Below are 20,570 nucleotides of genomic sequence, written 5' to 3'. Positions count from 1 at the left end.
TAAAATTCTGCTTTAGATTTTTTTTTTCTAGTCTGCAGGTTTAAGAAGCACTTGATCTTCAAAGAAATCACACTACTACAATGGGAGGCTACATTTTTGTAAAATAAAATTGGCACTTCGAAAAATGGCTCTTCACTTGGAAAAGAGGGCAAGCTGACTCTGGTTTACAAAGGCCTATCTCATCCCTCATCCTTTGTGATTTTAAGAGAGATGTGAGCAGCACATATCAAAAATGCACACTGTACATTCCCAGGAAGCCACTCAAAAGACCAACTATAATTTTATTTAAGTCTATCTGTCTGAACTTGCTTTTCTTATTTTTTCCTCCATAGGCCCTCATGATTTTTTTTTCTTGGTAAACAAGAACCCAAACACAAAGATAACCTATGTAACTTAACAAAACTATCGAACTGGACAATAACAAAAATCAAGCATTTCTATTTACATCAAGATTTACTTTGGAACCTAAGTATTCTCCACTGAAAATGAGAAAAATAGGATCATAATAAGCATGCTACAATATTCACTAAATACAAATTATTTGAACAGCAGTATGTTATTATTTCCCTTTTTCATATGCAAAACCCATATATACTATGGTGGATAAAAAAACAAATAGTTAAGGAAAAAGCAGACATTCTTCTTCTGAAAGCAGTAGTTGCAAATTTATATAACTATGACATAACACAATTTAATAGATCAAGTCATAGTAGAGCAAGGAGCGTGGTAGGTATCAGAGAAAATCTGAAAGTCTCATGTCATCTAGAAAAAGCTGGTATTATTTGACTATACAGGTAACCTCAATAATTAGAATTTTATTTGGGATAGTGTTTTTTTATATATTTGCTTTTCTATGTAGTCCTATTATTTAAATTTTTTACCTTATAAACAACAGTTTGTTTCACATAGTTCTGAAGATGGGGAAATGCAGCTTTTTTGTTTTATTTTATGAAATAAAATATTATTTAAATTTTAAGTAAAATTAGATATGTTCTTTATAACTATAAAAAGAAGGTGAACAAAGTTTCTTCTAGAGATTGAGTCTCATATCTGGCAGGAACTTGAAACAGGATTGATCATTTTACCTAATTTAGCATTGAGTTCACGCAAAATCAACTACTGTTTCTGAAAGACACGGTCATCCTCTTTAACTCATTCTCTACAACATAAAGTTTGAAAACCTATAAGGTTCATTGTTATTTTATACCTTCCTGCATAGGTGTGGAACTCCAATTATTTCACCCTCAGCTTTGTGAATCTGTCTAAAACTTGAACGGTTTTATTGATTACTTTTTTTTCTTAATGATTCCTTTTTCACAGCATAGAAGGCAGGCAACTTACGATCTAAGAACATATCTTGTCTCTGAGAAGTTAGTGCCTCAAGTCTTTCGCGTTTGTCTCTTCAACCTAGTGACGTCAAAAAGAATTATACCTCTGCAATGAACCACCCTTTTCTTGATTTCTTAACTTTGTATCTCAGATCAAAAATTGTCAGATTCCCAAAAGCTAAAAACATCTTCCAGATTGCTGGCTCATCAATCTAGGGTCTCCTGCATTCTGGGAGTCTTGGTTTTCTTGGCAGCCCCTACATGTCTTCAAATTAGCTTATTTCAAATGTTGTTTGCTTTGGCTTTCCTACAGTTTTCTAAAAAGTATTGATTTGGTTATAAAACACTCCAATGTAACCAGAAATAGACATCCTCCGATTATAACTTAACAAAGTAATGCAACAACAAGCACCCCAAAAAATAATGTTTTGATTCTAAAGTTCAGGAGTAGTTAAGTTAATCTACATATATTCTTATTTTGATGGCATCTAACTACATATGTAATTATATGTTTCTTCACAAACAATATTTATTTTAGTTCAAAGGTCTACTTGAAGAATATATCAAACAATCAGGTAGGAACTATCTGATTTCCCAACCCCTTAGTAAACGTTACAAAAAGGATAAAGATTTGGTTGGGGACAACATTTGTTTTATGCCTCTCCCTATAATATGGAAACCTGGATAAAGTTTTTTTGGGGAGGCATGCTAAAATAATCAAATTATTCCTAAGTAGTCCTAAAATGGGTAGTAGAGTGGGTCGGGCCTGTGGATTGCATCACTATGGTTTCCCCTACCTACCTGTGGCCACTGTGACTTTGAAGCCACTGATGTCACTGACTGTACACAAACAGGGCCTGCAAGTGCTAGACTTATTTTCCATAGGCAAATTGCTTCAGTGTTTGAAAGATACTTTGTTCCATGATCCCTTACTGATCCACAGTGGTCTAGGGAATTCAAAGTTTTACTGGGGATTTGGTTCTTCACTTTTTGGCTAACTGCACTCAATAAGGAAAGGACCTGAGGACAGTCGCTGGGGTTTAGAAATGGGCCGGATCTAAGAGGGAAACACCAGAGAAATACAAAGTACATGTTGTACTGCTAGAGAACTGATTGTTTCTTGGGTGTCTCAGCTCTGCCCAACACAAGCCACACAGACACATGTTGGGGATCCATTTTGTTTATCTGCACAGGACAGGGGAGATGAGTTTCTGAGAACTTCTCAGCAGAGGGGTCCTTATGTTAGATATCCCAATTCAAATTAGACAATAAGGAAAAATTTATTTAGTGAGGTAAAATAACTTCCTGAAAAGGATCACTGCTAGGAAGGAAGAGGCCAGGATCGGCCACCATGTTACATTGGCTTCTCCTAGTTCAAGATAATTCTAACAGTGAACAAACAATTTAGAATGAGACATTCAAGATCACTGTTAACTGATTTAGTTGTGTGTGAGTTTTAAGAAAGGGGAAAGAGGAGTCGGAGAGATAGCATGGGAGGTAGGGCATTTGCCTTGCATGCCAAAGGACAATGGTTCAAATCCCAGCATCCCATATGGTCCCCCAAGCCTGCCAGGAGCGATTGCTGAGAGTAGAGCCAGGAATAACCCCTGATTGCTGCTGGGTGTGACCTAAAAACCAAAAGAAAGAAAAAGAAAGAAAGAAAGAAAGAAAGAAAGAAAGAAAGAAAGAAAGAAAGAAAGAAAGAAAGAAAGAAAGAAAGAAAGAAAGAAAGAAAGAAATAAAGAAAGAAAGAAAGAAAGAAAGAGAGAGAAATAAAGAGAGAAAGAAAGAGATAAAGAAAGAGAGAAAGAGAAAGAAAGAAAGAAAGAAAGAAAGAAAGAAAGAAAGAAAGAAAGAAAGAAAGAAAGAAAGAAAGAAGGGAGGGAGGGAGGGAGGGAGGGAGGGAGGGAGGGAGGGAAGGAAAGAAAGAAAGAAAGAAAGAAAGAAAGAAAGAAAGAAAGAAAGAAAGAAAGAAAGAAAGAAAGAAAGAAAGAAAGAAAGAAAGAAAGAAAGAAAGAAAGGAAAAAAGAAAGAAAGAAAGAAAGAAAGAAAGAAAGAAAGAAAGAAAGAAAGAAAGAAAGAAAGAAAGAAAGAAAGAAAGAAAGAAAGAAAGAAAGAAAGAAGGAAGGAAGGAAGGAAGAAAGAAAGAAAGAAAGAAAGAAGGAAGGAAGGAAGGAAGGAAGGAGGAAGGAAAGAAGGAAGGAAGGAAGAAGGAAGGAAGGAAGGGAAGGAAAGAGAGAGAGAAAGAAAAAGAAAGAAAAAAAGAGAGAAAAAGAAAAAAGAAGAAAGAAACAAAGAAACAAAGAAAGAAACAAAGAAAGAAAGAAAGAAGAAAGAAAGAAAGAAAGAAAGAAAGAAAGAAAGAAAGAAAGAAAGAAAGAAAGAAAGAAAGAAAGAAAGAAAGAAGGAAGGAAGGAAGGAAGGAAGGAAGGAAGGAGGAAGGAAGGAAGGAAGGAAGGAAGGAAGGGAAGGAAAGAGAGAGAGAAAGAAAAAGAAAGAAAAAAAGAGAGAAAAAGAAAAAAGAAGAAAGAAAGAAACAAATAAATAAACAAACAAACAAACAAAGAAATAAATAAACAAAGAAAGAAATAAAGAAAGAAACAAAGAAAGAAAGAAACAAAGAAAGAAAGAAAGAAAGAAAGAAAGAAAGAAAGAAAGAAAGAAAGAAAGAGAAAGAAAGAAACAGCATTGATTTTTAGAAAATAGCCAAGATCAAGGTAACTCTTACCCCTTTTCTTTATTGGGAAAGATTCCAAATCAGAAAGTCCAACATGCCTTTAGTTACTTGAAGATAAGCCTCACCTATATTCTTTTTCAGTGTTACACAGACCTCATAAAATTCTACCTTCTTCAGATTCTTATTTCATGAAAATCCCACCTACTTCAGAACCTGAATAAAATCATCACCTGAACTTTCTGGTATTTCTCATTTTTGACATACTCAACTATTAAAAGTATTGTAGGAAAAGAAATGTATCATTGAAAAATTACATACAGGTAAGTTCTTTCCAACCCAAATTCAATCTCCATTGATCTCATGGTCACTTCACCAACACCAAAATGCTCTGGAGTTCAACTGTTTCCTGGGACCTGCCCTAACATCACAGAGACCAAACAACACTGCACCTTCATTAAACCATTTTACCAGTAAGATGAAAATTACAAAGAGCCCGCATCTATCCCAGCTTTCTGAGAAATACTTGGGAGTTACTACCCACCAAATAGAAGCTTCAAACAGGACATCAACTTATTACACTACTGCCATCATTTCAAGATAAATAATGTTACCAGTACCAATTTAAAATTTCATGTTATAATAAGTTCAATTATAATCAATAAAATTATTTCAAATAGATAAACTGAAGCAAGGAACTTTTAACTCCCCAAATTAGGGAGAAATACTTCAGAGAGGCCAAATTTCACAATATGAAAAGAGAGAAAAATCACTGCTGGGCAAAAGAATAAGGTCCTAAGGTGATTTATAAAGGTTCCAGGCGGGGCTGGGCGGTGGCGCTGGAGGTAAGGTGCCTGCCTTGCCTGCGCTAGCCTAGGACGGACCGCGGTTCGATCCCCCGGCGTCCCATATGGTCCCCCAAGAAGCCAGGAGCAACTTCTGAGAGCATAGCCAGGAGTAACCCCTGAGCGTCACAGGGTGTGGCCCAAAAACCAAAAAAATAAAAAAAAAAAAATAAAAATAAAATAAAGGTTCCAGGCTTGATGATACTCAAAAGACTATCCAGATCCAGATTTCAGAATATCCCAATTGCAAATCTCAGGAGAAATTCGGCGAGAAATTCCAATTGATCTTTCAAAACTTGAAATTTCATATATATTCACTTGCAGAAACACTTTCCTCGAAAATTTTTATTGCAAACACTTTTATATTTCTGCAAACTTTTCACAACAAATTATGTTCCATTTTGGCTAGATCAATGGACAATCTAATCATAAGACATTTTTTAGTGTTAAATATATAAATTTAGAAGTGGGAGAGATGGGCCCGGAGAGATAGCACAGCGGCGTTTGCCTTGCAAGCAGCCGATCCAGCACCAAAGGTGGTTGGTTCGAATCCCGGTGTCCCATATGGTCCCCCGTGCCTGCCAGGAGCTATTTCTGAGCAGATAGCCAGTAGTAACCCCTGAGCACCGCCGGGTGTGGCCCAAAAACCAAAAAAAAAAAAAAAAAAAAAAAAAGTGGGAGAGATGGCACAGTGGTAGAGCATTTACCTTACACGCAGCTGACACAGGACTGACGTTGGTTTGATCACCTGACGTCACAATGGTACCCCAACCAGGAGCAATTTCTGAGCACATAGCCAGGAGTAACCCCTGAGTATCACCACATGTGACCAAAAAGAAAAAAAATATTATGAATACTTATGAAAGAAATTTAACATATCCTAATGCTAGAAATAAAGAAAAATGTAGATATTACTAGACATTATAAGTTGATCAAGTAGAGAATGTTCCGTGCTCGCTTTGCCAGCACATATAATAAATTGAAATGAGACAGAGAAGATTAGCATGGCCTCTGAGCAAGGATTATACTCAAATAGACAAAAATCAGAAAAAAATTATCAAGAGCAATAGGTAAGGTTGAAACTTTCAGTGAACAAAAAAAATCTCATTCATTTCAAAAAATTTTCTTAAATAATCAGTACAGTATATTGTTAAATAAGTAATTACTTTGTAATCATTTCACATGAAAAGTATTTTAAAATATAGAAACATCAGCTATATTCTTTCACTATTACATGAATATGTAACCCCTGAGCACCGCCTGGGTGACCCTTAAAAGAAAAGGGTGTAATGCCACGGCATACATAAACTTTCAGGGAAGCTCATTCCACCAATGTATCCTCAGATTTTCCTGGTGGGGACAACTGAAGTAACACCCACGGGGTTCCACAAAAGGCCCGCTGTGGATGCCCTTTTCCTCTGCATGGATGGTTGAATTTCCGAGGAGATGCTTGGCATTACATTTTCAGTCATTATTTGGCTAGCTCTCCTTGGTAAATCTCAGGCAAAATTGTGGCCTCTATCAAATAATTTGGCTCAGAAATCCCAACACCAAAGATTACTAAGAGAACTCCTTTTCTGGATATATTTAGCCCTAAAAGCGAAGATAATGTTTTTTCTCTTCCCAATATGTCCTTGCAGCTGAAGTTTCTGGTTATCAAGGGGGAAGCCAGAAAGCAGACCCTGGACTATTGATTCCCCTTTAGAAATAGAAAAACACATTTTAGGGCATTTGGCTCCTTCCTTTACTTGACCTCAAAAACAACAGAGCCCAGACAAATGAAGATCGAGTTTCTGGATATTTCCTATTTCCTCCTAACCCTTGTTTTGCATTTGAGGTTGGTTGGTAAAAGCTGCCCTGAGTGTTACGTTTCCTTTTGCAATTAACTTGGCCTTGTTAGTTGAAACAACCTCCTCTGCACCTGCCACAGGCTTACCCCTAGAAAAACCCGTTTCGAAAATAAACATGTCGCACTCTTGCCAGAAGATGTGTTGACCCTACATACTCTGTGTGTGGCTTCATTTATTTCATATTTCATATTCGGCCGCTCGTGTTACCTGCTTTCCTTTCGTGAAGGAACTCGTCCCTACTAGAGAGGCTGAGACACAAGACGCCTGTAGCACGTAACTTTTTCAAAGGATAAAGAATTTGCTAATCACCTATCTACTCCTTGATATTTAATAATTATGGGTATTTCATATAAATGCATTGCTATTACATTAATATCCCATACACATTTTAATAAGCAATTTGTATTAAGAGTTAGATATATATAAACGTGTGCCTTGACTTATTCACTCTCCCTGAGATTGAATGACTGGTTTCCTGAGAAAACTGTGTCCTTTGGGCTCTTAGGGTGGATTTGGGGACCCTGACGATGGGTGGACTGGTCTTTGCTTGCAACAGGCAATTCTGTGGGTGACTATGCTGGTGGGGGAATCCTGAGAGCTTAGGGCTGGTCAAGGTCACACCTGGGCCCCTGAAGAGAAGCTCTGTTGCTGCCCCCTGATATGTACCCTCCTCCCTGCAGAGAGGATCGTTTCCATCAACAACAGAGAGGAGGAGAATTCAGGGCATTGCTCCATTACTGGGTAACTATTCTCCTCCTGCATCATTCGGGGCCTGGGGTCACCATAGAGATGACAGGGTGAAGGAGACTGGGGTATTTGGGTATTGTGTCATCATGGATGCGAGGCTGGGGGGAAGAGGAGCAGGATTTCTGGGATCACTCCCCCAGCTAGGCCCCAGGGTCCTTTCCTCTTCGCTCCTTTTATGTCCTTGTACTCTGCAGAAATCTGGGCAGGCGAGAAACCACCACCAGCTCTCGCCCCAGGAAGCAGGCAACTTCCACCTTGCCTAGCAGCCCAGGCTGCCGCCCTCCTCCTCTCAAGGGCCTGTATCGAGCACAGGCCCTGGACGACCTCTCCCGGATGACATCATGGCATCTCCTCAGGCAGCCCTGCACATCGGACCACCACCTGGTGGACCATGTTGTCCCCCCGAGGCTCCCAGGCCCTGTCAGTCCACAATCCCCAGGCCTCGGGTCCTGCGGTGACCTGGACCTGTACAGCAGCAGCAGCAACCTTTCTGACCCTGGAGCCTGGGGGTCACTGCAGACCACCAGCACAGACCCCCAGGCTAACCCTATAACATCAAGACGGTCTCCCACCAAAAATTTTAAAAAATGGGTGCGGAGACTTGGTTGCTGCTGCTGCTGCAGCAAATAAATATTAAGATCAAAACATGTGTTTCAATCTTTAATTGAACATAAAAAAATCGCCTTAACTATAAGAAAATATTACTTTATTAAATAATCACTCCATTTTATTTTAAATAAGTAATTCTTGTCATCATTACAAGTGAGATGTAATCTATTTTAAAATAGAGAATGATCAGATGCCAAAGTGATGGTGCAGCTGTAGAGCAGTTTCCTTGCTGCTTACCGCAGATGGATCACAGTTCCATCCCCAGGCCTTCCATATAGTCTACAGTCAGGTTCGATTTCTGAGAACATAGGCAGGAGTAACCCCTGAGCATCATTGGGTGTGACCCAAAAAGCAAAAAAAAAAAAAAAATGAAGTATCTGCTATGTCCTTTCACTAAGACATAATCCATAAGTCAGTTTTTCAAAGAATGATAAATTTGCTAACTATCTACTCGATATTTAAGAATTATGGACATTTCATATAAATGCATTGCTATTGTATTCATATCTCGTTCACTTCTTAATTAACCAATTTATAAATGATTAGCCTTTTTTGGCTTATAACTATAACTATATTATGTACATATAACTATTGCTGAAAATTCTTTTTTTTTGGGGGGGGTTTGGGTCACATCTGGCAGCGTTCAAGGGTTACTCCTGGCTCTATACTCAAAAATCGCTCCTGGCAGGCACAGGGGACCATATAGGATGCCAGAATTCAAACTACCATTCTTCTGCATAAAAGGCAAATGCCTTACCTCCATGCTCTCTCTCCAGTCCCCTGGTGAATAATTCTTGTTTTGAATCAGGTGTGTTTTGTATATTTATTCATAAGATAATAGTGACTTCAGTACTTTTGATGTTACTGTTGTGTTCTTTATTAGGGGCCACACCCGGTGACAATCAGTGCTTACTCTTTGCTATATGCTCAAAAATCACTACTGACTTGGGGGACCAGACGGGAGGCTAGGGTATCAAACCTTGGTCAGTACTAAGTCAGCAGGTGCAAAGGAAATGCCCTAACACTTGTGCCACCTATTTAGCCCCTAACGAGTTATTTATTATTATTTTATTATTATTATTAATATAATTCTTAACTAAATGAAGAGTTTATCACTAAGATAAAAATGGATCTCCACCATCAATTTCACTCAACTTCTGGTGATCAGCTCTCAAATTTGACTTCTTTCTTAACTTATATAAGTATCTTACACTCTCTTCCTATTTCAAAGTTCACCAGAGTGGACAATACTTCTCTTATCTATGTAGTTACGGAAAAAATTAGGATGCTAGCAACTATCACTACAATGAAGGTGTGCTCTTAATGAAGAAAACATTTTTTCTTCCTTCCTTCCTTCCTTCCTTCCTTCCTTCCTTCCTTCCTTCCTTCCTTCCTTCCTTCCTTCCTTCCTTTCCTTCTTTCTTTCTACCATATATCCATCTTTCTATCTATTTACATATCTCTATTTACCTACATACTTACCTACCTATTATCTATCTATCCAATTATCTATCTATCTATCTATATCTATCTATCTATCTCAGGTAATCAGATTTCTCATATAACTTAAAGCAAGTATGCATGGAAACTTTCAAAAAAAAAAAGAAAAAAATGAAGAAAACATTTCAGGGTGTCACTGATTGAAATTTTATTCTATTACAAATTGAATAGTAGGGTAAATACAATTGGGAATCTTGTACAATTCATTCATAAAGATATTCCTTATCCCTCCTTCTCCTCCATCTTGATTAAATGACAAAACTTTTGGCTCAATTCATCATAAAATTTTCAGTAATCAAAAAATTAAGTTCATTGGTATTTCACTAATATATCAGATATGGAAAAAAATCAATGCATAATGATAATAAGGACTATGCCACTCAGAGTCCAGAGGGTTCAGGAGATCTCTGGCTTCCTGAAAGAATAAGGCTTGGAACTAGGAGTTCGAAGAAAAGGCATGAAGTAGGAGGGCTCCTAAGTAGTCCTAAAATGGGTAGTAGTAGAGTGGTTAGGGCCTGTGGATTACAGCACTATGGTTTCCCCTACCTGCCTGTGGCCACTGTGACTTTGGAGTCAGTGACATCAGCAAGACCTACAGGTGCTAGGCTCATTTTCCATAGGCAAATTGTTTCACTGTTCGAAAGATGCTTTGTTCCATGATCCCCACTGATCCACAGTGGTCTAGGGTATTCCAAGTTTTACTGGGGATTTGGTTCTTCACTTTCTGGATAACTACACTCTATAAGTAAGGACATGGAGACAGTCACTGGGTTTAGAAATGGGCCAGGATCTCAGAGGTAATCACCAGAGAAACACAAAGATTAGGAGTCTGAAAGTAAAATAGAATATTACTTCTCACAATGACTACTCAAGGGTCAGGCATGAGGGGTTAAGGGAGAGCCAATTTCACCACATTTGCAGAGACTATTGGGGTATTGTAGCTGGGTCTGAGAGGAAAACCCCCACAGTTTGTGCTGCTAGAGAACTAACTGTTTCTTGGGAGTCTCAGCTCTGCCCAACACAAGCCACAGACACATGTGGGGGGTCCATTTGGTTGAGCTTCACAGGACAGGGGAGATGAGTTTCTGAGAACTTCTCAGCAGAGAGGTCCAGGGTTCTCCCTGAGAAAGTACATCGATCAGGACTTTGTTCTAGGAGTGTCCTTGTCAGAGTTCCACTGGCACCAAGACTCTGGGCCTCACTCTGAGGGGAGTCCAAAGGTTTTTAGATCTTTCTAAGTAATCAAGAAAGAGAACTGACCCTGAGTTTACTGAAGTGGTCCTGGGCTGCTCAGAGGAGGCTTCTCTCAGTAGCCCAGGGTCCCCAACTCACTCTCCCTTTTCTTCTCAGCTATGCAGGGCAGCAGTGAGAAGGAAAGTCTGCACATCTCGGGGTAAGGAGCTGTTTACTGAGCCCTCCAAGAGGCACCCTCCTCTCCTGCCATCAAGTCCCAGGCTATGAACTCTCAGAATATCAGTGTAGACACCTTCCCCCAGAGAGCCCTGGGCCAAAGAGGAGCATTCAATGGGGGAAAAAAAGGCAGATTCTGAGGGATTTTTGGGAGTCCAGCTGGGCCATCCCTGGGCATGAAGGGCACACAGGGCAGTGGTCACTGACCTCCATTGGGGCATAAGGGGGATGGGGTTAGGAAACTTATGCTTTGACTTATCCACACTCCCTGAGAGTAGATGACTGGTTTTCTGAGGAAACTGTGTCCTTGGGGCTTCTTGGGTGGGTTTGGGGACCCTGATGATGTGTGGACTGGCCTTTGCCTGCAGCAGGCACTTCTGTAGGTGACTGTGTTATTGTGGAGATTCTGAGAGCTTAGGGCTGGTCAAGGTCACACCTGGGCCCCTGAAGAGAAGCTCTGCTGCTGCTCCCTGATATGCACCCTCCTCCCTGCAGAGAGGACCATTCCCATCTACAGAAGAGAGGGGGAGAACTCAGGGCACTGCTCCATTACTGGGTAACTATTCTCCCACAACATTCAGGGCCTGGGGTTGCCATAGATATGACAGGGTGAAGGAGACTGGGGTATTTGGGATATTGTGTTATCATGGATCTGAGGCTGGGGGAAGAGGAGCAGGATTTCTGGGACCACTCTCCCAGCCAGGCCCCAGGGTCCTTTCCTCTCCCTTCCTGTTATGTCCTTGTGCTCTGTGTCCTCTGCAGAAATCTGGGCAGGCCAGAAACCACCACCAACCTTCGCTACAGGTAGCAGGCAACTCCCACCTTGCCTAGAAGCCCAGGCTGCTGCCCTCTTCCTCTCAAGGGCTTGTATCAGGCCCAGGCCCTGGACCACCTCTCCCGGGTGGCATCATGGCTGCCCTGCATGTCGGACCACCACCCAGTGGACCATTTTCACCCACCAAGACTCTCAGGCCCTGTCAGTCCACTGTCCCCGGCCTCGGATCCTCCAGTGACCTAGAACTGTCCAGCAGCAGCAACCTTTCTGATCCGGGACCTCGGAGGTCACTGCAGACCAGCAGCAGAGACCCTCAGGCCAACCCTAGTCCATCAACAACATCTTCATCTAGCAGCAACAAATTCACAAAATGGATGAGGAGTCTTGGTTGATGCTGTTGCTTTGAGAAATAAAGGAGAACGAGCCAACAAACACTGCACTCCTCTTTCTGCTATCTCCAGAATAAGAAACCTAACACCAAGTTATGGCCATCTAACAATCCCTACTAGATTATTAATACTTTAAGAAATATCAGTTCAAACAATTTGTATAAATTTCAGGACGCTCCCCCTATAGCTGAAAATCTAATCTAGTAAAAGAACATCAATAACATTAATAATTTTGATGCCACTGATGTCACTAACTGTATATAAACAGGGTTTGCAGGTGCTAGGCTCATTTGCCATAGACAAAATTTCTTCCAAGTTTGGAAGATGCTTTGTTCCATCACCCCTACTGATCCCCAATGGTCTAGGGAATTAAAAGTTTTATTGCTTATTCTTTTCTTCACTTTCTGCTTAACTTATTTATGTAAGGTATGGATACGGGGACAGTCACTGGGATTTTGAAACAGCCTAGGATCCAAGATGGAAACCTTTCTGACCCGGGACCTCGATGTTCACTCCAGACCAGAAGAAGCAACTCTCAGGTCGACCATAGTCCTCCCAGATTTTTGTGGACTGGCAACAATAGACTCGTAAAATTGATGCTCTTACTTTGTTGCTACTTTTGCTGTTACTGCTGCTGACAAAAACACAGAGAATGCAAAACCGTCAGGCACTGCACTCCTGACTCTCCTACTGCCACAATTGGAGACCCTTACCCAAAATATGGCCCTGATCCAACCATTCCTGATTGTTCTGGATACAGATTGGAGACATTTAGAGAAACTGCAGTGTAATCCTCAAATGCTGTACCTACATCCCAGGGTGCTGCCCTCCATCGGCAAGTCCATTCTAGAGAACAATACCATCCTGAACTTCAATAATCTCCCATTAAAATTCCATATTATAAATTATCCCAGGCTAATGAATAAAATCTCGATCCCCAGAACTTGAACGCAACTATCATTTTGGGAGGTACTGTGCTAAAATGGTCTGTTAATGGGTCCAAGAAAGCTCACCCTCTCAAAGAAAGACCACAATCCTAACCTTCAGAGATGCAATCAGCAACACGAGGCTTATTCATCCAGAGTTCTGTGGCTCAACCACAACAGATCCGCTAGTGGAACCCTGAGCCTTGGATTCCCCAGATTTTTATGGGAAATCATATGATAATGAGGTTACAAAATTTAAACATTTCATAGGTTCACACAAGTGTTACAATTCAAAACAACCAATAATGCAAGCTGAAAAAGGCGCAATTTCTTAACTACTCCATGCCCCCTTTGATGTCAGCCACCTTAGCCCTCATCCTGATAGTGTATAAAGATATGGGTTGGACCCTCCAGGTGGTCTCAGGTGGGTCCTGAGCTATGTGCTTTAGGTCATTAATTAAATCATTACTCCTTCAGGGTAAACACATATAGTCATCCCTTTCTAACCTTCACAGACCATCTGCCACACCTCACTCCTTCATTTCAGTCCCTCCCTCTTGTAACCTTCTAAGATATCTTGTGCTGGAATGCTCTTTACGATTGTCTTGAGGGTCAGCTATGTGAGTGGACATGGAATTAGGAATTAGCTGGCCTTTTGGGCCTGTTTTTTTTTTGTTTTTTTTTTACCTTATTATTGCGTAGAGCTTATGTCAACTAAAAATCAACTCAAAAGTTCTTAAAAAGCAAAAACAGAAGCTAACAGCATGGTCAATCCTACTTAAACCACCTCCATTACCTAAAAAAATGATTAAACTACTATTCCTTATTAAAACTATAAAAACTAATTAAAAATACTATAAAACTACTTAAAACACACTTTAAAAGATCAACTTTAGAAAACCACCCTTTTCTTTTATGAGACATTCCAATTTTAGAATGTTCCCTGAGATGATGGGTCATCCTGGCACAATTCCAAGTATTGCTGTTTGAGCAACATCACTTGACCATGATTTTGTTCTCTAAGCAAAATCACACTATTTACATTTAATATCCACAGTTGTTTTACCTTAGATGGTCCTTGCATCTTATCAAACTAAAAGCTAAGGTTTACGAGAGGGGGTCCGCAGGGTGACAATTTGACCCACAAACCCTTTCCCCACAGTTTAATAGTTCAAGCAGTTCACAAATAAATCAGATGTTCACTCTTGCCAGCAGTCTCACAGCCACTACTGTCCTCTGGTAAATCAAGCCGATTTTCACTCTACTCCAGTTCTGGAAGTTGAGACAAATAACCATCCAGAAAAGTTCTTTATAATTCTGCAGCATGAAGAGAGTGGAGGTTTCTTCGAAAAGAAGGTTCCTGTTACTTAAATACATTAATCAGGGGCTTCTTTTTCTGCTCCATATTCAAAAAAATTGTCTCCCACACCTGGTGTTTAACAACTTTAGGGGAAACCACAATCTTTGCTCATTCTTTTCTTATATGACATATCCTCTTTATCCTTTTTGGATGTCAGTGTTTAGTTAATTTTTGCTACTTGTTCCAACCTCTGGAACTAAATATCCAATTGTCAATGATCTTAGCTGATTGGATTACCATAATCCTTCTTTTCCTTTATTCCCTGGAAATTTATCCTGTTGACCTTTCTGCTCCATACTTATTCTAGAGATATCACCACCTTAGAAGAAATTAGAAGGGAATGGGGCCAATGGTCAATTTTCTGTAACTTCTTCAAGCTGGCAAGGGACTGTAGTTTATTCCTAAATAGAGGTGAAATCTCATGTTACCTAAATAAGCAGCTAACTGGTTCAGTTTTGCAGTCTCAGCACCTGAATAGGATCAGATCAATTAGACAGGAGAAAATTACTTAACCTAATCAGGCCCTGGAGCAGTAAATAACACAGCACTATCCTTATTATCTGTAATGATAAGACAAAAGTTAATAGAAATCAAAGCATCATGGCATTATCAATAAACACAACTTTGAGTTACTTTTCATTTTCAGGCTAAGTTTTCACTAGTAAAGACTGATTATTGCATTTCTTGTCTTTAGTTTACAGTTAGTAAGAACATTTTCACATAGGTTACCCAAAGAAAGTAGGCTTTTAGCTAGTCTACTAGAATGCACTTAATTTAACCAGCTACAGAAAAAATAGTTTTTCTCTCCACCTTCACCCTGTACCTTACCAAATATTTGAATAAATGTTTGGTTTGTTCCTTTGCATAAACACAGAAATACTGAAGAAATCTCCATCTGGGGTACCCCATTATTTACAGAGTATTTCTGAGGACTGGTTGAGGGCAGAGCCAGTGTTGCATTAATGAGGGCACCCACATTTTCACTCAGCTTGGTTGATGTAAAGATGAGCTGATCAGTTCAGCATGATGATCTGAAGGATGGCCAGGGGCATCACTCTTTGCAGGATTTGCTAGAGGTTGCCTGTCCCACTCCTCTTCAGGACTGGGAGAGACTCTGACATCAATCCTCTTTCCACCTGTTCCAGTTCTCTTCAAAGTGGGGAGAGACTCTGTTCTCAAATCCTCCTTCACTTGAGACTGAGGATGGAGGGTGAGAACAGGGCCCAGGCTGTGACCAGTCAGTGCAGGTCCAGAAACTCTTAGAAAATCTCCAATTTCCTCAATCAGGACATTCAACTTGGTAGCTTCTTGGTCTCGTCAACCAAGTGCTTAAAGGTACCTGCTTGTCACACAACCTCAACCACTGTTAAATCTATTCCCCTCAAAGACGGCTATGGAGTCCCCTCACTGAATAAGATTTCCTATTTGCATGAGGAGTAATCCCCACTACAGAGAGGAAGCTTCTTGTTTGTATTTATGCAAATCAACATGATGCTGTGAAACAAAAATTTAATTAAGATGCTAAGGTTCTCGAGAGAGAAAAAAAAATGTTTCTTAAATTTACACATAAAATCCTAAAACCATTTGGTTATTGTCCAGGGGCCTTGTTTGTAAATAAGATTTCCTATATTTTCAATTCTTTAAACCATGACCATATTTATGAATCTTTTTGGATATACTTCTTAATATCCTTGGCAGAAAATAATGATAAATCTGATAAGTGGTATTGTAGCAAATACAAAAGCATTTTAACATACTTAAAACTACATCTTATACAGTAAGTAGTTTACTCATTTTCCTAGCCTTGGTTTATAGGCAGAAGACATACTATACACCAGCAATCCACATTACACAAATCATTACTACTTACATGCAAAATCTATTATATCTATAATCTGAACAAAAATAAATTTTGAATACCAGGAAGAATGCTCACTACTTTGGGCAAACTTCAGACTTTAAAAAATGTATAATTAACAATTGCCAAATTTTCAAAAATCTTTCAACTGAACCTCAATGATTTTTCTTAAATTCTTCATTATTTTTTTAAAACATTTATCTCTTAGATGTTTACAAGACCTCATTATGACCCCATTTTCACCCAATAGTGTAAGAGCACTATACTGTGTAAATTCATGGTATAATCATCATCATCATCCAGTCTGATTATACAGTTTCTTTCCTAGTACACATTCTCAATCCCTTTTGCACATTCTTAAACTTTCTGCATTCACCTACTTTCCTTTTTCCTTTCTAATTATAGTTTCTTTCCTTAGTCCATACTTTCACCTTCTGCACATATCTCTAAATTCACTCTACAACTCTCTTTCCGCCCAAATTGCAACCAACTGGTTATTCTTTCTCAGAATTTCCTTCCTCTCTAACGGGGTGGTGTGGGGCAGAAAACTTGTGCCTTGACTTAGCCACACTCCCTGAGAGTGGATGACGGGTTCCCTGAGAAAACTGTGTCCTTGGGGCTCCCTGGGTGGGTTTCGAGGCCCTGAAGATGGGTACATTGGCCTTTGCCATAAGCAGGCACCTCTTTGGGTGACTGTTCTTTGGGGATTACTGGGGGCTCGAGGCTGGTCAAGGTTACCCTTGGCCCTGAGAAGAAACTCTGCTGCTGCCCCCAGATGTGTACCCTCCTCCCTGCAGAGAGGGTCATTTTACTTGATAGAAGAGAGGAGGAGAACTCAGGATACCACTGCATGACTGGGTAGCTATTCTCTTTCTTCCACTTTTTTCAATCCAGGGTCTGTAGCTAACATAAAGATGAAGGGTTTTAGGAGACTGGGACTTTTGGGGTACTATGCCATCATGGATTGGAGACTGGTGGGAAGAGCAGGACTTCTGGGGCCCACTCCCAGCCAGGCCCCATGGTCCTTTTCTCTCCTCTCCTGATAAATCTTTGTGCTCTGTGTCTTCTGCAGAAATCCAGGCAGGTAAAAAACCACCACCAGCTCTTGCCACAAGAAGCGAGCAACTCCTACCTTGCCCAGAAGCCTAGGCTGCCACCCTCCTTTCAAGGGCCAGTATCAGGTCCAATCCCTGGAAGACCTCTCCTGGATGGACACCATCACATTTTTTCAGGTCACTCTGCATGTTTGAAAACCACCCAATGAACCATTTTGTCCCACCTAGGCTATCAGGCCCAGTGATTCCACGGTCCCGGGCCTCAGGCCCACAGAGCTCCCTTAGGCAAACTTTCTGACCCAGGATCTCAAGGGTTACTGCAGACCATTAGAGGCGACCCGCAGACTGTCACTAGTCCTTCCACACCATCGCTGTTTGGCAACCACAGAGTCATCAGATTGCTGATTAGACTTTGTTGCTGCTGCTTCTGCTGCCAGAAAGAGGGAGAAGGCAAAAAATCATCAGACACTGAATTCCTGACACTCCTACCACCAAGTTTGAGAACTCGACCCAAGATATGGCCCTCATCCAACCTTTCCTGATGGTTCAGAATACAGAATGGAGATATTTAGGGAAACGGAAATGTAATCATAAAATCCTGTACCTACATTTCCGCATGCTTCCCTCCATCAGCAAGTTCATTCTAGAGAACAACCCCATTCTAGAGAACAATACCATATGCTGAATTTCAATATTATTACATTAAATTTCCATCTTATAGATTTTTCTGGGATGAAAAATAAAATCTCGATCCCAGAACTTGAACACAACTGTCTTTTTTGAAAAGAGTGTTTGCTTATTTTTGGCTTCTTTTTGGCTCGTTGTGTTTTATTTATGTTTTAGTTTTGGGGCCACCTCCTGGGACACTATGCATTCAGAAATAACTCCTGATTTTAGGGACCATAAAGGATGCCAGGAGATCAAACCCCAGTCCATTCTAGACTAGCGCAGGCAGGGCAGATACCTTACCACTTGTGCCAAGGCTCAGGACCCAAAACATTGTATTTTTATGTGCTTTCAAGTAGTATTATATTTTGGAATATGCTTTGTTCCATTATCCCGATTGACCCAGAGTAGTCTAGGGAATTAAAAGTTTTATTGGGATTCTGTTCTTCGCTTTCTGGGTAACTGCTGTCTATAAGGTAAAGACACAGGGGAGTCGCAGGGGTTTAGAAACAGGCCAGGTTCTAAGATGGAAACACCAGAGAAACACAAAGATTGGGAGCCTGAAAATAGGGTAGAATATGTCTTCTCTCAAAGACTACTCAAAAAGCAGGGATGAGGAGTTAAAGGAGAGACAATTTCACTGCAAATACAGACACTATTGGGGTGTTGTGGCTGGGTGTGAGAGGAAACCCCCCACATACGATGCTGTTAGAGAACTGGCTGTGTCTTTGGAGTCTCAGATCTGCCAAACACAAGCCACAGATGCAAGTGGAAGTCAATTTTGTTGAGCTGCTCAGGACAGTGGAGGAGTTTCTGAGAACCTAAAGCAGAGGGGATCAGGGTTCTCCCTGAGGAAGTACATGGATCAGGACCTTGTTCTAGGAGTTTCCTTGTTAGAGTTCTGTTGGCACCAAGAGTCTGGGCCTCACTCTGAGGGGAATCCAAAGGTTTTAGTATCTTTGTAAGTAACCACGGAAGAGAATGAGCCTGAGTTCACTGAAGTGGTCCTAGGCTGTTCAAGATAGCTTCTCTGAGTGAGTAGCCCAGAGGCCCCAACTCACACTGCCTTTTCTTCTCAACAATTCAGGGCAGCACTGAGCTGGAGAGTCTGAACATCCCAGGGTAAGGAGCTGCTTTCTGAGCCCTCCAAGGGGCATCCTCCTCTCCTGTCATCAAGTCCCAGGCCATAAACTCTGAGGATGTCTCTCCCTCAGAGAGCCTTGGGCCAGGGAGGAGCGGCCAATGGGAGTAAAGGAAGATCCCGAGGGGCTTGGGGTGTCCTGCTGGGCCATCCCTGGACATGAAGGGCAGACTGGACAGTGGTTGCTGCCCTCTAGTGGAGTGTGGGGGAGGGGAACAGGAAACTTATGTCTTGACTTGGCTACACTCCCTGAGGAAACTGTGTCCTTGGGTGGCCCAGGTGGGTTTTGGTAGCCTGAAGATGGGTGGACTGGCCTTTGCTACAAGCAGGTGCCACTGAAGGTTACTGTGTTGTTTGGGGGTTACTCAGGACTCAGAGCTGGTCAAGGTCACACCTGGGCTGCTGAAGAGAAGCTCTGCTGCCACCCTTTGATGTGCACCTTCTTCCCTGCAGAGAGGATCATTTGCCTGAGGAGAGAAGGTGAACTCTGGGCACAGATACATGACTGAGTAACTATTCTCCTCCTCCTCCTCCTCCATTAATTCAGGGTCTGGGGCCGCAATAAAATGACGGGGTGTAGAAGATTGGGGCATTTGGGGTACTGTGACGTTATGGTTCAGATGCTGTTTTGGGGGAGCAGCAGGATTTCTGGAGCCATTCCCCTAGCCAGGTCCCAGGGTCCTTTAGTCTCCCTCCCTGGTACATCCTTGTGCTCTGTGTCCTGCAGAAATCTGGCAGGCGAGAAGCCACCACCAGCTCTCGCCAAGATCAGCGGGCAACTCCCACCTTGCCAGAAGCCTAGGTTGTTGCTTTCCTCTCAAGGGCCTGTAACGGGCCTTGGCACTGGACAACCTCTCCTGGATAACACCATTGCATCTCCTCAAGCTGCCCTGTATGTCAGACAACCACCCAGAGGACCATTTTGTACCACCTAGTGATTAAACTGTTCCCAGAACACAGGTTGGCCAGGGGCAGAGCTAAGTCTGACAACCTTTCTGACCCGGGACTTTAGGGGTCACTGCAGAACAATAGAAGTGACTCTCAGACCGACCCTAGACTTTCCACACCATCTCGGTCTGGCAACCACAGACTTGTAAAATGGATGCGCAGACTTTGTTGCTGCTGCTGCTGTTGCTGCTGCCAGAAAGAGGGTAAGGCAAAACCATCAGACACTGCACTCCTCATTCTCCTACTACCAGTGTTTGAGACCTTGACCTAAGATATGGCCCTGATCCATCCATTCTGATGATTCAGGATATAGATTGGAGACATTTAGGGAAACTGAAGTGTAATCATAAAATCATATACGTACATTTCCGCATGCTGCCCGCCATCAGCAAATCTCTTCTAGAGAACAACCTCATTCTAGAGAACAACAATATCCTGAATATCAATATTATCACATTAAATTTCCATCTTATAGATTTTTCTGGGATG

The 20,570-nt window shown here is 41.2% G+C and overlaps 1 protein-coding gene and 1 non-coding gene across 2 annotated transcripts in view; one reads left to right on the top strand and one right to left on the bottom strand.

The window, feature by feature from the left end:
* Positions 1-20,570, bottom strand: part of FHIT (fragile histidine triad diadenosine triphosphatase) — a 914,518-nt gene that overhangs the window by 796,045 nt on the left and 97,903 nt on the right. The gene's annotated exons all lie outside the window — the stretch shown is intronic.
* Positions 5,798-5,905, top strand: LOC126014528 (U6 spliceosomal RNA). Its single transcript, XR_007497575.1, has one exon. It is a non-coding gene; the product is annotated as a U6 spliceosomal RNA (small nuclear RNA).

Source organism: Suncus etruscus, chromosome 7 (assembly GCF_024139225.1).
Source record: "Suncus etruscus isolate mSunEtr1 chromosome 7, mSunEtr1.pri.cur, whole genome shotgun sequence".
In the NCBI taxonomy this organism is placed as follows: domain Eukaryota; kingdom Metazoa; phylum Chordata; class Mammalia; order Eulipotyphla; family Soricidae; genus Suncus; species Suncus etruscus.
The sequence above is the reverse complement of the archived record's forward strand: the minus strand, read 5'-3'. Positions and strand labels throughout refer to the sequence as shown.